Below are 15,672 nucleotides of genomic sequence, written 5' to 3'. Positions count from 1 at the left end.
TTTTGGAAAAATCATAAGCTCCACATCTCTGCCCTGAAAAATGTTGGACTTCCATTGTAAGTGCTTAACCATTACCTCAGTTTTGGATTAGACATATCTAATGTATTTCTGTGATAATTAACATTATGTCAATGTTTTTTATGTATTGAAACCGGATTATTCCTTTAAGTTTGTATAATAACAGATGTATTTATAAAGTGTAACTATGTCTATTTTGTAAGGTGGCAGTTTTACATGAATTTGTACAATGCAATTGATACAGAATCATACATATCGTACGTGTTTTATAAAAATTGAAGCATGAAGGTCCTCCTTTAACCCCTAACCTAAATATAACCTTCAGTGGGGCGTAAGCAGATGCACAAATGAGATGTGAATTAGCCATCAACATGCCAAAACAAAAATAGTTAGGAATTGCATTGAGAGTGAGTTGAACAGTAGAGTTCATTCATTAAACCGCAATGTCTTAGTTTTAGCACAGCATAGTGTTAATTAATTTAACATGATGTTTGATTTAAAACCACTTTAGGTGGTTTTATGAAAGGTGTAGAGTTTTTCCAAGAGACCTCAGTCAGGTTAGATGCTATATTTAGTTTAACGCAGATGAAAACAAGGCTGTGAGGGATATACTTAGGGAACATTTACACTTTGCATTTTTAAAAGTCTCGCTTACAGATGACAATATTATCCAAATGATCGCCATTCACACGGATCCGCGGAAACAACAAAAAACGGTGTATTGCTCATGCCAGACCAGTAGGTGTGTAAAGACCACTTTGTAAAGAAACTCTATGCGAACACATAATATGCATGATGTCCCTGTTTTCACAAATTAATGTTTTCATAGTTTACACATTGTTTATCGGTATCGTTTTCAAAATCTTTACCTTTGAAACCAGTTTTCAAACGTTTGCATTTTAAGTCCCCAAAATACCATTGTCAGCCATGAATGGCCAAAATGCATAAAAAGTCCATTTTTAGTTGAAAACAGTGTCGTGTAAACACCTCCTTGCAGTCTTTACAAAGGCAGACACTGTATAAAGATCCTAGATCCTGTCATTTTCGCAACTCACAACTTTGAAAACTATTTTATGGAGTTTTTGTCTTACTGAAAGTTTTTTCGGAATCGATACGTTGATAAGCAACAGTTAAATCCACTGAACGCACCATACTTCAGTCCCTCACAGCCTCATTTCCATTCCCGCCGAAAAATTAAAAATGGCTGCCCTGACTAACATCTATTAAATTCTAAGTAGGAAACTGCAGTGTTTAAGTTTAAATAGTTGCAACAGGCATTGCGTAACGTAACGCAACACAACGCAGCTCAACATAACATATCCAGCATGATCTCACATCGAGACGGAGGACTCAAGTCTACTCACTTTCAACAAGGCCAAACTACATGTGGCCCTGAAAATCTGAGTCAACCTGTTGGGCGATTTGAAATGATTTGGGCCGGTCACAGGGGAGACGGTGTGATCAAAGGACTGACTCACCAAGCAGATCAGAGCCCGGGCTCTTCTCTCGGGGGCCGATTCCATCTGTCACGTTTAACAGACTGAGGCTGTCTGCTGGCCACTCAGCGAGAGAGTGCGGCAAACTCCTGCCAGATTGGTGCTGATTGTATTTGATTGCATTTGAGTGCAGCTTCGACGATGGGTCTAAGAGCTGGTATCATCCCACTCTTGTCACATCAACGCGGGAAAAAAACGGGAAACACTGCTCTGAAACGTTGGACCCCTTAGAAAGTCATGGGGAAAAAGGCCTTTCTGCTATTCGGAGAGGAGATAATACTCAGAGAAGGGCCTGAGTGTGTGATTGTCAGTGTGGTTATGACAGAAGTGAACGGTGATATACTCATAGCGCGGGTGCAGAGCGTCTCGCACGCTTGTCTTTACTCCTGTTAGGAGTTCAAGCTGTTATTACACCGTCACACTCGTTTGTGGTTGAAGTGAGTGACAGAATGTTTGCTGGGTGTGTGAGTATGTAGGCTTGTTTACTTCAGCATAATGTCACCTTTGCCACTGTTTTTAGATTCATTAGCCGTGCCTTTAGAGTAAAACCCACCTTTCGCTGCGTGCCCTTTGTCGGCACATTTCCAAGATGAAAGTGTTTCATGTAAACATTTCTCCAAGGTTGTGAGTAAATGGAAATGTGGCCTTCCATTTTCACACCTCAATAGCTATTGATATTACAAACATTAATATAGCTGAGATTCCATTTTTACAGCCATAATGACTGATCTGAGTTCAAGCGAACAGCGATGGAAAAGTTTTCGGAATCTCTAAGGCTGACGATACATGGGGCAATGTTTTGAGCAATGTTGCTGGGCAACTTTGGTTAATGTTGCTGTCAACGGGCAACCAGATGAGAGACAGGGACCACGACTGATCTAAAGCATCCAGATTGGAATTTGTTGTAACACTTTATTTTAAGGTGTCCTTGTTACACGTTACATGTACTTATTATTGTAATAACAATAAATTATGCATAATTACATGCAAGTAACCCCAAGACAAACCCTAATCCTAACCCTAACCAAATAGTAAGTACATGTAGTTAATTAATGTTACTCAGTACTTAAATGTGTAATTACACTGTAACAAGGACACCTTAAAATAAAGTGTAACCAAATTTGTTACCCATTCTAAATGGGAAAGTACCCAAGCAACATTGCTCAAAAAAAGTTGCCTGGCAAAAATGCTCAAACAGTTGCCCTGTGTATCATCAGACTAAAAGTAAAGATGAACAAGTGTGTAACAAAGTCCAGACAGATCTATTCTACATTCAAAGGAAAGCCTTTGGCTTGAGTTGCAGAAGGCATGGGATAACGTTAGTGTTGAAGTTCTCACAAAACATATTGACACAATGCCAGAGAGATGTGCTGCTGTAATTGCTGCAAAAGGTGGACAAACCAAATATTAAAGTTAAAAGTGGATAAAAACAGTATGACTCACTTCATCTGATATTTGTTGTGCTCAGAGCTGCATCTGCATGTTTCATGAACATTATGAAATTAAATCATGTTTTGGAGGCGAAAAAGGTTAATATCTGTCAGGTTTCTAATGAGTTCACCATCACTGTATATAGTTTTTAATTTTGTGTAGCTTTATAAGGTTAAAATATAATGTTATAAGATAATATATATATATATATATATATATATGCTTTAAAATTGATGTGTGTCTGTATATGTATGTATGTATGTGTGTGTGTGTATATATATATATATATATATATATATAGTTGCCTCTATAGGTTTCGTGATATACAGCTGGTAAATGGATGTACCATGTTATATCTGTTACAATGTATTGGGTATTTTAGCATGGATCTATTTATTTATTTGATCATTTTAAATCAGAGTGTTGTAAGCACCAGCTGTGGTCTTGGATTTTTAGGTTCTCTTTTGGTCGTGTTGCGCTGTTTGTGTGTGTGTGTGGATATGTGTGTGCTAGTGTGATGATTAATGAGGTATTTTTGGCAAGTTGGCATTACTCATCAGTGCCATGGCAGTTTTGTTTCAAAAGTGCTGGTGCTGGAGAAAGAGGGATTTTAGCCCATCAGCAGTGTGTGATGTCAGCACACAGGACAACAAAAGACAAGTCCAAATCCGTGCTGTTTGCAGCATTACAGGGGCCCAGGCTGGGCTGAACACAGGCCCTCTTTTCACAGGGACAAACATACCAGAGAGCACACACACACACACACACACACACACACACACACACACACCACTACTGCAGTGTCTCTCAGCAACATCAACACACTTTCTCTTCTAAGCCTGTGTGTATTTGTATGTGTTCATAGGCAGCAGTTCAATGACTGTAGACTGGTAGCTCATGAGTAATAATTTATGATAATGATAATTAATAGTAAATAATAATTCATTACTCTGACTATTTGCAAAACATGAAAAATCCTGACTTTTTATGGTACAATGCAAAATGTGAAATGAAGTGTAGATGTTAGTATTTCTGATACCTGATATGGCCCTTAACTGTTTGAAGCTAATGTATCATATTTGATTTGAAGCCCTTTAAATGATCAACATGATCAAAACTTTGCTGAAACACCTGTTGCACACAATCTACTACTTTCCTTCTGTCTCTAAATGGAATTCATTCATTCATTCAGTCATTCATTCATTCATTCAGTAATTCATTCATGCATTTATTTATTTATATTTAGCAAATAAAATGTCTTTTATTATGATTGTACAAACATCACCTTCAGCTTCATATGCATTTTTGATGTAAGAATAACATTGATATTATTAGTAATATTTCAAGATAAACACTTACTGGACTGAAGAAACTTGTTTACTTGATTATTCATATTTTTTGAAAAATCATGTTCAAATGTGAATATCAAATATGATCATTAAGGCTTCTGAGGAACGTTTGTATTTATACATTGCTTAATCATCAATGTATTGCATTGATTTTTATGTTTTAACACTACAGAGCTTTGATCATAAAACTAAGCATTTAAGTATCATCTTTCACATATTATTGCAAAATATCTGTTTTATGTAAGTAGCCTGTTAAACTAGTATAAACTGTTCCAAACTTGTCAGGATTTACAGGCTTAATCAATCAATCAATCAATCAATCAATCAATCAATCAATATTTATTTATTTAGAGAGAATTATCTGTTTTTAGAGATATACATATTTTTTTTATTATTTTAAATGTCAATCTTTGCAGGGTTAAAATAAATTTAATTGGTGTAACCTATTGTAGTTTTTTTAATTTATTTATTTTTTTTAGGTTAAGGTCTTTAACAACACAGGTTTTTGCTATTTATCAGAAGAGTAACAGAGGTGAAATTTGTAAGAGAGAGAGGCGGGGGACCCGCTGACCCCATGACACAAACGTATTCATTATGTTGGAACATAATGTTGGGTACTAACTATTTTACTCCTTTGAAAATACAATGTAAAAACAAAATCAAAAACACAGGTGTTATGTCATCGTAGACAGGTATGCGTGCCTCTTATTAATTTCTCATCCGCAGGTTGAAACGTTGACAGAATTGATTTAGAATTCAAACGTGACACACACACATACACACCTTTGTTTGTCTAATACTGCCGCTCTGACACACCAAAGCCTCTCGTGTTTTTACTTGCAAATCAGGATTACACAGCGAATGAAGATTTCTAATGGTGAGAAGGCAGAATTACAGTTAATGTTCCGCCAGACCAGCGGCAGATTTACAGGTTTCCTCAAATCCATTAAGAGTTCGCTTTACAGGAATAGTTAAGCATGAAAATGAAATTTACTCACCCAAACCCAGGCACTGTTACTATCTGAAATGAATAAGATCATTTTACGCAGCTCTTTTCCATACAACTTATTTCCATACAACTCTTTTCCATAAGACTTATTACGCAGCTCTTTTCCATACAAGAACAGTTAATAGTGACCATAAACGTACACTGTAAAAGTTATTTTTTGAAGATTATTAGAGTTTTATACATAATATACATAATATATTTCACATAATATAATTTTCAGGCTTTCTACAAATAAATAAATAAATAAATATATATGTGTGTGTGTTTGTGTTTAATTCAATGTGTTCCTCGCTGTATTTGTGAAATTTACTAGCATTGTACTCCTACATTGTAATTTTAAAAATATGGTCAATACAATTTACACGATAGCTTTATAAGAGGAAATATTTTTGTACTTTCTTTTTTTATTCTTTTCTTTTCTCTAAAAGATCTAAAATCTCTTTGCTTCTACTCTGTAAATTGTTGCAAATAAAACAAAGTAGTCAATCAGAGTTGAAAATAAACAAAGATTAGTTGACCACATTTAAAGAAAATACTATTTCAGTCTTTCTTCTTAAAAATAAATAAATAAATAAAATAAATAATAATAATAATAATGTAATGTGTTACTTAATGTTTATTTGTATTTGTGAAATTTACTACCAATTTCTAAGTGAAAATTATTTCAAAGTAAAATCTACACGTTTGTTTGTTTGTTTGTTTGTTTCAGTGTAATCAGTATAAGTCACACAAAAGCTTTGTTTGAGGAAAACGTTTGTTGTTCATTATTCACTTATTTGTTTGTTTGTTTATTTGTTGAATAATTATGCTCCATCGGCCAAAGCTCTGAAACCTCTTTGCTTCTACTCAGTAAAAATAAATAAATAAATACATACATAAAAATACAAAATAATAATAATAATAATAATAAATATTCAAAGTTGTAAATACAACTAAGTTAGTGGATTACATTTTACAAGAAAATACTATTTCAGTGTTTCTACTTTAAAATCTAATGTTTATTTCAGTGTGTTACTTTCCATATCTCAGTAATTGTTAGTGAAATTCACTATTTTTTTTCCCCCCAGTGCATGTTTAGACTAAAAAGACTTTTATGCACTTTTCATGTGTTTTTTTTTTTGTCATTATTGGAGCTTGACATATTCATGAACTTGCAAACTTGCATAATAACAGCATATGGGATTGAAGCGACACAAGGGGTGATAAATAATGGCAGAATTTGTTTGTGCGATTAAATGCAGATTTGAATAACAATAAGGGGTCATCTTTACAATATAACAAGCATTTTAATACTTGAGGTATAACAATATCACAGCAGCAACCCTGTAGACCAAGAGACCTACCCAGACCTGATTGACTCATGCCGTCGCAATGTTTACCGGTTGCATTCATTCCTGTTCTTTTTTTCTAAGCAATTAGAAACAAGAGATGGCCGCTGTAGGAGTGCCAGGGCTGTGCAGTTTCCGCTCATGTCGTTTGTAAAGGGCTTAACCCTACTCGGACCTGTTTATTTGCATCCCTCTGTGAGTTTCGCCCATCCACGACGAAGCCTTACGCTACTGTACCCCAATAAACCCAGAAAACACAGTCAGAGATGGCATGAACTGACTCTGAAGGACGGGTATTGTGGATGCTGCCAGTGCCCAACAAGCCCTCTTTATGATGGCAGGAATTATGATGGCCATGTTGGATATGTGAGATCGCTGGTGGCGAGCAAGATAAGTCGAGTAATTGTCACTTACTGTAACAGCGGCTCCCATTCATTAAGAGCCCGTGTCTAATAAACTACTGGAGGAAAGGAGGCCAGCTGTACTGTGAAGCCTCACACAAGGCGACTCTTTCTCTGCGGCCCCAAACTTTGTCAAAAGGCGAAACTGTCTACGAGACGCTCTGTGATTCAACAGAGATTCCAATAGAGGTTTGTCTTGGGGGAGCAAACAAGGGCTTCCTTTTGACTAAATAATGAAAAATAGGCTGTTCAAGAGGGACAGCAAAACTTATATAGCTTCTTTTTTAGACTAGTTCCAGTTATGTCAACTGGAAAACAAACAATTAAAGTGTTGTTGTGATACTTCACATTTTTGCCTAAAAGTCAGGCTGCATAATTTGCAGCAATAGTTGATCATAAAGCTGACCAAACTTGTAAATGATATTGTCCACAAAGACATATTTCCTTTAAAAAAAAAAGGATTTATTTATTTTCATGTACATTACATTCATTTACATGCTAAAATGAGGATTATAAAATTATACAATTTTGAACAATTATTTGTTTTTACTTAATTATGCATAATTATTTAAATTGTACATTTTTATAAACCATGAGAGTATTTGTTCATTGCCTTCAATTTATGCTGATTGTTTTTTAAATGGCCTGTCATTAATTTTCATGTAATTGTCAAATAATGCCAAGAATGGAAACTTATAACAATATCAATAAAGAAAATAGAATAAATAGACTTTATTCTATTAATGCTAGATACTGTGTCTGTGTGTGTGTGTGTGTGTACACACACACACACACACAATAATATGTATTGTGCATTTACACAATACATTCAAGTTTGGGGTAAGTATGAGATAAATATATATATATATAATTCGGCAAGGATGCATCAAATTGATCAAAAGTGACAGTAATGACATTTATAATGTTGCAAAAATGCAAATGCTGGTCTTTGAAACTTTGTTCATCAGAGACTGTGGGGGAAATACAATATATATATATATATAAGGTAGCATAATTGTTTTCAACACTGATAATAATCAGAAATATTTATTGAGCAGCAAATCTTAGAATGATTTCTGAAGGTTCATGTGACACTGAAGACTGGAGTAATGATGCTGAAAATGTAGCTTTGCGTGACAGGAATAAAGTACATTAAATGAATAAAGTACATTTTACAATATATTCACAAAGAAAACAGTGCATTGTATCAAATTATTAATTTAAATGTAAGTACATAGTAGTTAAGGCCACCTAATTGTTTACAGTGAACAAAGACTTTGTTCAAAAACATGGAAAAACTTATTGTCCCCAAACTTCTGAATGGTATTGTGTATATATTATTTTGTGAGATTCACCTTATAAGGCCAAAGGGAGGTGACCAAAAGAAGCAATTTGACCAGCCAGTGGATATGGAAAAGCTATCTTTCTATCAAAACCTTATGGTTGTCAGACTCGTTAGTTTACCCATAACCTATCATAGTAGTTAGTACATTCCTGTTCTCGTATCTAACTCGCACCTACATTACAATGGCCTCCTCATCACTGAATTCTTACATTCTCTCCTCTAGAGCCTCACAAACCAGTCGCATTGAGGAATCCATGAATAGAAGCCCTCCAATTCCTCAACCCCAAATTTTTCAACAGTTGAGTGAATTTTTTGTACAGTTGAGTGAATTCCAGAGGTGCTTCAAGAGGAACACATGTCCTTGAGTATGCTGACATTTGAATGCATTTCTAGGGTGACGGCTGTAGGAACCCTGTTGGTTTGGGGAGTCTTTACTGGATCATGGTGGGCCATTGTGAGTCCTTCTCAATTTCCTGTCAGTAACTGTCTGAGGGGGGCAAGTACTAACTTATTGGAATGTGACAAGTTCTTGTGAACTACTTCCTTTCTTTTTCAACCACTGTTTGTTGCTTTATAAAGTTCCTTTTTATAACCTTTAAACTGATGGAGTATTGACCCTGTGCACTGGTAAATATACCCTAGGAACAATGTCATTCTACAAAATGGGCATTTTGGGAATCTGCTGCCAAGCAACCCACTGTCACTTTACAAAATATTAATTTTTAGCAACATAACTTGCTATAGCCAAGCAGCTAAACCTCATCTGGAGAGACGTGGGTTCATGTTTGCAGAGTTATACCAATTTTGCAGGGACTCAAACAAGAACTCCCATAAGGATATTTGCTGTCATTAACTGAGCTCATGGCGGTTTAGCGCAGGCCAATTAAGACTCATATTTGCTTATACAGTTGTTAAGTTTCTCCAAGGACCATTGTGATTGGGGCCATACATCCCATTGTTTTCTGATAATTAATGATACTTTGGTTTACTTTGGACTATACGGGGATATGAGTATAAGACAGCTAAAAGAATGGGAGAGATATATAGTAAGCCACAATTCAAACACACAAGGCTCTGATGACAAATGACTAACTTCAGAAGGTCAGAATAAAAGTCAACATGAGAGAGCAGCTTCACTCCTGAATCCCATCCAAAGATCCATTGAGGAATAAGTTCGAGGGGAAGAGTTTTAGGAGAACGTTGGATTATTGAATCCAAGGGGGAAGTGGGATTGACTCCATCTGTCGAGAGGGTCTTCCAGCCGACTTTAGCCCACATGCTGGATGCTGGCTCAGGAAGCTCTCTCACACTTCCTCCCGCAGTCCTCGACATGATCCTCGAAGGGGGAGTGTACCAAAAGGCATAGCCTCTATCTAAGGGTCTTTGTCCCTACGGGGGGCGAACAGTGGGATCCTACAGGGAAGGAAACACACACCCCCTCCTTCAACAACAGCAGGAGGAGAAAGAAAGCACATTACATGCTTGAAAATCAGCCCGCTGCCATTATTTTAGTTACCAAACCAGTGGGGGGACACTGTCGCTTTCAGACGTGCTCTACAGGTCGTGAGTCGAGAGATGGGCGGATGAGATTTTCCTTGGCTCACATCACGGATTTCGTGAATGCACCTGCGATTGTGGCTCCCTGCATTGTTGTGGTGTTTTGTTGAGTGTCACATATCGGTAATGGAAATGAAGCAATAAAACGAAAGGGAAGTTGGTATCAGTTTCACCTGTACACAAAAGTGTGTCACAAGTGTGGTATTCAAAGGAAAGTTGGTTTACTCAAAGCACAGATCAGAAAAACTTGCTAGCTGCTCGATTACCAGACTAGCCATTCATAAATTACGGCAAGCATGTAAACATACAATAATAGATTTCAAAACAACTGTAGACACGCCTCTTCAGTAATACTACTGCACATGCATACTTGGCAAAGTTGAATAACAGTAGATGTTTAACTTGATTTTTCCCTCCTCTTTTTTTTTCTAGTGTTTTTTTCTACTCAAGCATGGCGGTGATAATTGGATTGTGTGGACACCTGTATGAGTGCAGTATATCCAGGGGATTAGAGAACGGGATGGGTGAGTCAACTCAAATTATTGTCACGTTAACCCGTACAACTGGCAGCCGCCGCCCCCTACTACTCACTAAAATAAGGTCCCGGTGGCCACAGAACCTGTCCAACTTCTGAACTACCTCTAGAGCCACAAACATACAGGTGATTTTCTAAAGCTTGTGCATTAAATAGATGGTTCTCAACTGGTTTTGCTTCAAAAGCCACTAAGTTCCAACATTGTTTATTATACAAAAGTAAACTGTTGATTTCTACTTTCTCAGAAAAAGGGGTACAACAGCTTGTCCCTTGTCCCAGTACCCTTATAAGCACAAACTTGTATCTTATCTACTCCTGTAAGGCTCATAGTAGCACTGTAAAGGTACATATCACTAGTCTAAGGAACTAATATGCACATTTTTTCAATAAGGTACAAAGTTGCCATTTTAAGGGTTCTTCTCCAATGACAAGCTGTTGTTCCCCTAAAGGTACACTTTTTTTTTTTTTTTTCCTGACAGTGTAAATGTCACATGAATTTAGATTTCATCATACAGATTGCAGCATATCATCCTCCACACAACAAATTTTGGTCAGCACAAACCATATATTTATCCTTTTTTAATTTAGTATGGGTTGTACTGCATTCTCATTCATTCTCAATGACATGACTAAATGTGTTTGTCCTATCTATTAAAAAAATAAAAATAAAAAACATTATACATGCAATTCATACATATAATGACTTAGTATAAAGTAAAATAATTTAATAATGATTTTAGTGAATCAATAAATTAAATTAAATTAAATTAAATTAAATTAAATTAAATTAAATTAAATTAAATTAAATTAAATTAAATTAAATTAAATTAAATTAAATTAAATTAAATTAAATTAAATTGAAATACCTTATTAAGTAGTTTGGCATAATCATTTATTATTATTTCTTAGAAAAAAAGTGAACCAACAACCTACATGCAGAAACAACAACAACAACATTAATCAGGAAGTTATATAATAGAAATAAGCCCTTCATAAATCTCTTACTTTTTACCTTGGAAAATATAATTTAAAATATTTTGAAAATAATTATTAATATCTGTACACTGTGTGTATTCAAGATGTAAAGAAAATGTTATTACTTTTTATTTGATAGTTGCACTACATGACATTTTAGAGTTATTAGAATGCAATGCTTTTTTGCAAATAGTATAATTTTGGTTTAAATAGAATGACATGAAACCAAAATATATACAGTACATTTGAAAGAGCATGGCACATGCATTTGAAACTAGATTTTTCAAACGTTTTCTTTATCATGGACACTGTTGTACGTCATTGATCCATTACTGACCCAATAACCTCACAAATCTTTTCTCTTATCATTTTTTTAAATTTTATTTATCCTAACCACTCACAATTACGTAGCTAGATGCATTTTATTATTTGCATTTAGCATTGTTTTCCCCTTCTGTCTGCCATCGCAACACACTTGTGACCCATTATAAAGTCCCAACCATCCAGTTGAGAGCCACTGCTGCAGATAAGCCGGTAGATGAGCTTTTACGCAAGATTAACTTTTATCTGTTAAGAAAGTCTAAGGAATATTGTATCCTTTAGTGTTTGATATCACATTCGGTCTTGGTGCACGAAGGATAAATGTCTGACACTACTGCCAACAGGCCTTGTATAAGCTCGTCAGGGCGGCCATCGTTAGCAGGAGTTTGTAAACAGAGCGTAGAGTGTGTGGAAGGGGGGCAGAGGTGCTGAAAGACGAGACGGCAATAGTGAAACTCAAGCTGGTCGGAGCAGGGGAAGGAGGGGGCGCTTGTTTGACCACCAGGATGAGCGATGGGTCGACGGTCCCATCAGAAAGCACTGCCACGGCAACTGCGCGGATTCACTAGGTGTCGTCTAGGCAGGTAATTCATCAGCCCATGCCGGGGCTGGGCCTCCGAAAACTTCCCATGGTCACTTCTGAGTGCGAATACGTAATGAGCTGGAGGGCTCCACATTTGCCATGGCTGATTAGACGAGAACAATGAGCCCAAACAGAACTGGCAGTCCTCACAATGGGGACTGGAAAGCCTCAAGGCATTGCCTCCATATTTCTAGAGGAGGAAGAGAGAGAGAAAAGTGAACAAAACTGTAGTTTATAACTGTCTTCTCTCTTTTGGATGGCTGTTGTACATGTACGATACTTTGTCACTAGACTTCCGAGAGTGTGTATGTGCGGTAAGGTTGTGCTCAAAGCCTAATGATTGATGGGAAACAGCGTTTTGTCGTATTTTAATTAGCAGACAGAGAAATATAGCTTTTATTTTATTTATTTATTTTTTTAATCTAAATAATGAGAATTTGGATCAGGATAATTGTAAACTACAACAAAACTAATATATACTAATATTAACTAACTAACTAACTATATATATATATATATATATATATATATATATATACAGTATATATATTAATATAATTTATATTATATATATTTAAATATATTTAATATATAAACATAACATATTTTTCTGAAATATATACATGCATGTGTGTGTATTTATTTATATATATATATATATATATATATATACATAATAAATATACACATCACACATACATATATTATGTAAACAAAACTTTTATTTTGGAATGCACGATTAATCGCTTGACAGCATTAATATATATATATATATATATATATATATATATATTGCTTGAAATAAAATAATCGTTAACTTAAATAAATATAACAAATTAAACGTATTTTATTTCAACAATTTGTACATTTTCATTTAGTTAACTTGATATTTAATTAACTAAAACTAAAATTTGTATAAAATAAAAATATATTTTAAAACGAAACATAAAAATGTATAAAAATACAGACATTTAAAATAAATAAATACATTTAAAAATACTAAAACTTTAAATTAAATTTAAAGCGTAAAATTAATTGAAATAATTTTTTTTTAAAAATCAATGAAAATGGAAAAAAAAAAAATTACAAATATTTTTCAGAGCCTAATTGTAAAAATATAATTTTATCAAAACTTTAATAGTATTTTATATTTAATATGTTTTATATTGGTATAGAAATAACATTATTTGAAGTAAATGTGAGTGTGAGACCAACTTCTTACTGTCATACTAGAGTGTTGTGGGTTGCTAGGTCATTTCTTATGCGGTTGCTAAGGTGTTATGAGTGGTTATTACTGCAGTTGCTAGGGTGTTTTGACTGTTTGCTCTGAGTTTGACAAGTTTTGGGATAGGCGGTTATTTACTAGCCCAAGTCAGAAGAACCTACCGCAAGGTTTCTAGATACAGAATTCTTCACTTCTAGATGAAAATGAACTCAGCAAGCTGATTGCTGTGATGTATCATTCATGTCTGTTGCAGGATGAGTTAAGTTGAAAATAGAACCTTGTGCAATATGTATTGCTGTATGCATACTTTAGCAAACTCCAGTAATAACAGAATAAAAATGGCTCGACTGTCATTTAATTCCTAATAAATTATGACATTCTTTTCTCACTGACTATTTGTGTGCAATATTAACATACTGTTTATAGCTACACTGAAATTAAAAGTCCTTTTCTGACCAACCAAAAATGTGGTAATCTTAACTAAGCAATTTGGCCTGGAAAGAGATCAACGTCATTAGCGTCTTTTGTTTGACAAAGAGGAACTGGCTCGTGGAGAGCGTTCAATCTCCGCAGCAGGCGTATCTCTTTGAACACGCTCTATGAAATGAGTTTCTCTATCAGTTGGAGACCGTTTCGCTCTCCACTTTAAAAATAGAGATGATGGGAGGGAAGCCCTTGGAATATTTATTGGGAGGGGGGAATAAATCCACAATCCACCAGTAATTTTCCCTTCTCGGTCACATGTTCTTCCTGGCCATGACTGTTTTTTTTTTCTTTTTTTTCTTCTTCCAATTACTTAACGGTATTTACATATTATTTCAATGTAGTGCGGCAGATACGCGCCATGCCGCAGCCCAGCAATGAGACACTGAAAGAATTCACGCTTAATTGTATTTCATAAATCATATTGGGAGCCCCTTCAGAATAAGCTCCCTGTAACAAAATGATAAAATGGCCAATTATGAGAAAATTCCAGGCTCTGTAATTTACTAAACACACTCCAGAGAGAATATTTTGAGGGGGAAAGATTCCCTGTTGAAATGCTTTCCTTTAGAGTGGCTTTAAGTTATATTACTAAATAAATGATAATTGTTTGTGATCGTTTGCACACACAACATCCGTCACTTTGACCAACTGACCTCCCCCTCCCCCTCCATCAGGAAGATTGGACCCAAACTAGTGTTTGCAGTCTAAACTATAGCCTTTTAAACGCAAATAACTGAGGTGATAGGTAGAGATAGCAGCTCCATCACTCTCAGAGCTGCTCAGATTCCTAATCACAGTATTTGTTTTAGCTTTTGCAGGTTCTGTCCAAACCTGTGGGATGAATTCTCCTGATTCGTCGTCTTGTGGAGGACCAGATCTGGGGACATTGATGTCAGCAAACTTAGAGCATCAACTTTTGTTTACCTCTCAGTAAATTCATATGCTGGATCCATGCTACAATTATTGTGTATATGGAATTTACTAATGTCACTGTATTCTGCGTGACTCATTTCACCAAAAGAAACTCCAATCCATTATGATAAAAACACACATATATTTTAATGCAAGATAACTGATTGACTTTAAAAATAATTAGTAATTTCTCTCTTTGATGCCATACAATATTGTTCTTTGTTTGATACATCAATGCAATAATCATTTTGAAATGTGTGTAGATTACTTTATTTGGTTTTGAGATATATTTAATGTATTTTATATGTTTACTTAATATATATATATATATATATATATATATATATATATATATATTTATTTATATAATTTCATAATTAAGCTTTCCTGGTAAAAAGTACAGTAATTAAGTACACTACTACAGTTTTAAACTACTATATACTGTATACACAGTATATTATACACATATTAGAAAATATTTTACAGAGCAAAGTTGAAGACACAGAAGCTTTCAAGTACATATTTTGCAACAAAAAATACGGACGGATTCTAATGAGTCATTGAATCATTTATTTAAATTGATTAATTGAAATGAAACAACCAAATGAACTGATTCACTAAAATCAGCTGCACTTTTAAGCCAGTTTAAGAGAGTCTTTGCATGTGAAACAATGTGAAAAAAGATGATTTGTCACGCTACT

The 15,672-nt window shown here is 34.9% G+C and overlaps 1 long non-coding RNA gene across 1 annotated transcript in view; it reads left to right on the top strand.

The window, feature by feature from the left end:
- LOC131531216 (uncharacterized) overlaps positions 1-15,160 on the top strand; it is a 53,286-nt gene extending 38,126 nt beyond the window's left edge. The window contains exons 3-4 of the long non-coding RNA XR_009268599.1: positions 10,367-10,458; positions 14,869-15,160. This is a non-coding gene — a long non-coding RNA (uncharacterized LOC131531216). The remainder of the gene's footprint in view (positions 1-10,366; positions 10,459-14,868) is intronic.
- Positions 15,161-15,672: the final 512 nt, after the last annotated feature.

This window comes from Onychostoma macrolepis, chromosome 22 (assembly GCF_012432095.1).
Source record: "Onychostoma macrolepis isolate SWU-2019 chromosome 22, ASM1243209v1, whole genome shotgun sequence".
NCBI lineage: Eukaryota > Metazoa > Chordata > Actinopteri > Cypriniformes > Cyprinidae > Onychostoma > Onychostoma macrolepis.
This window is presented reverse-complemented; position numbering and strand designations above follow the sequence as displayed.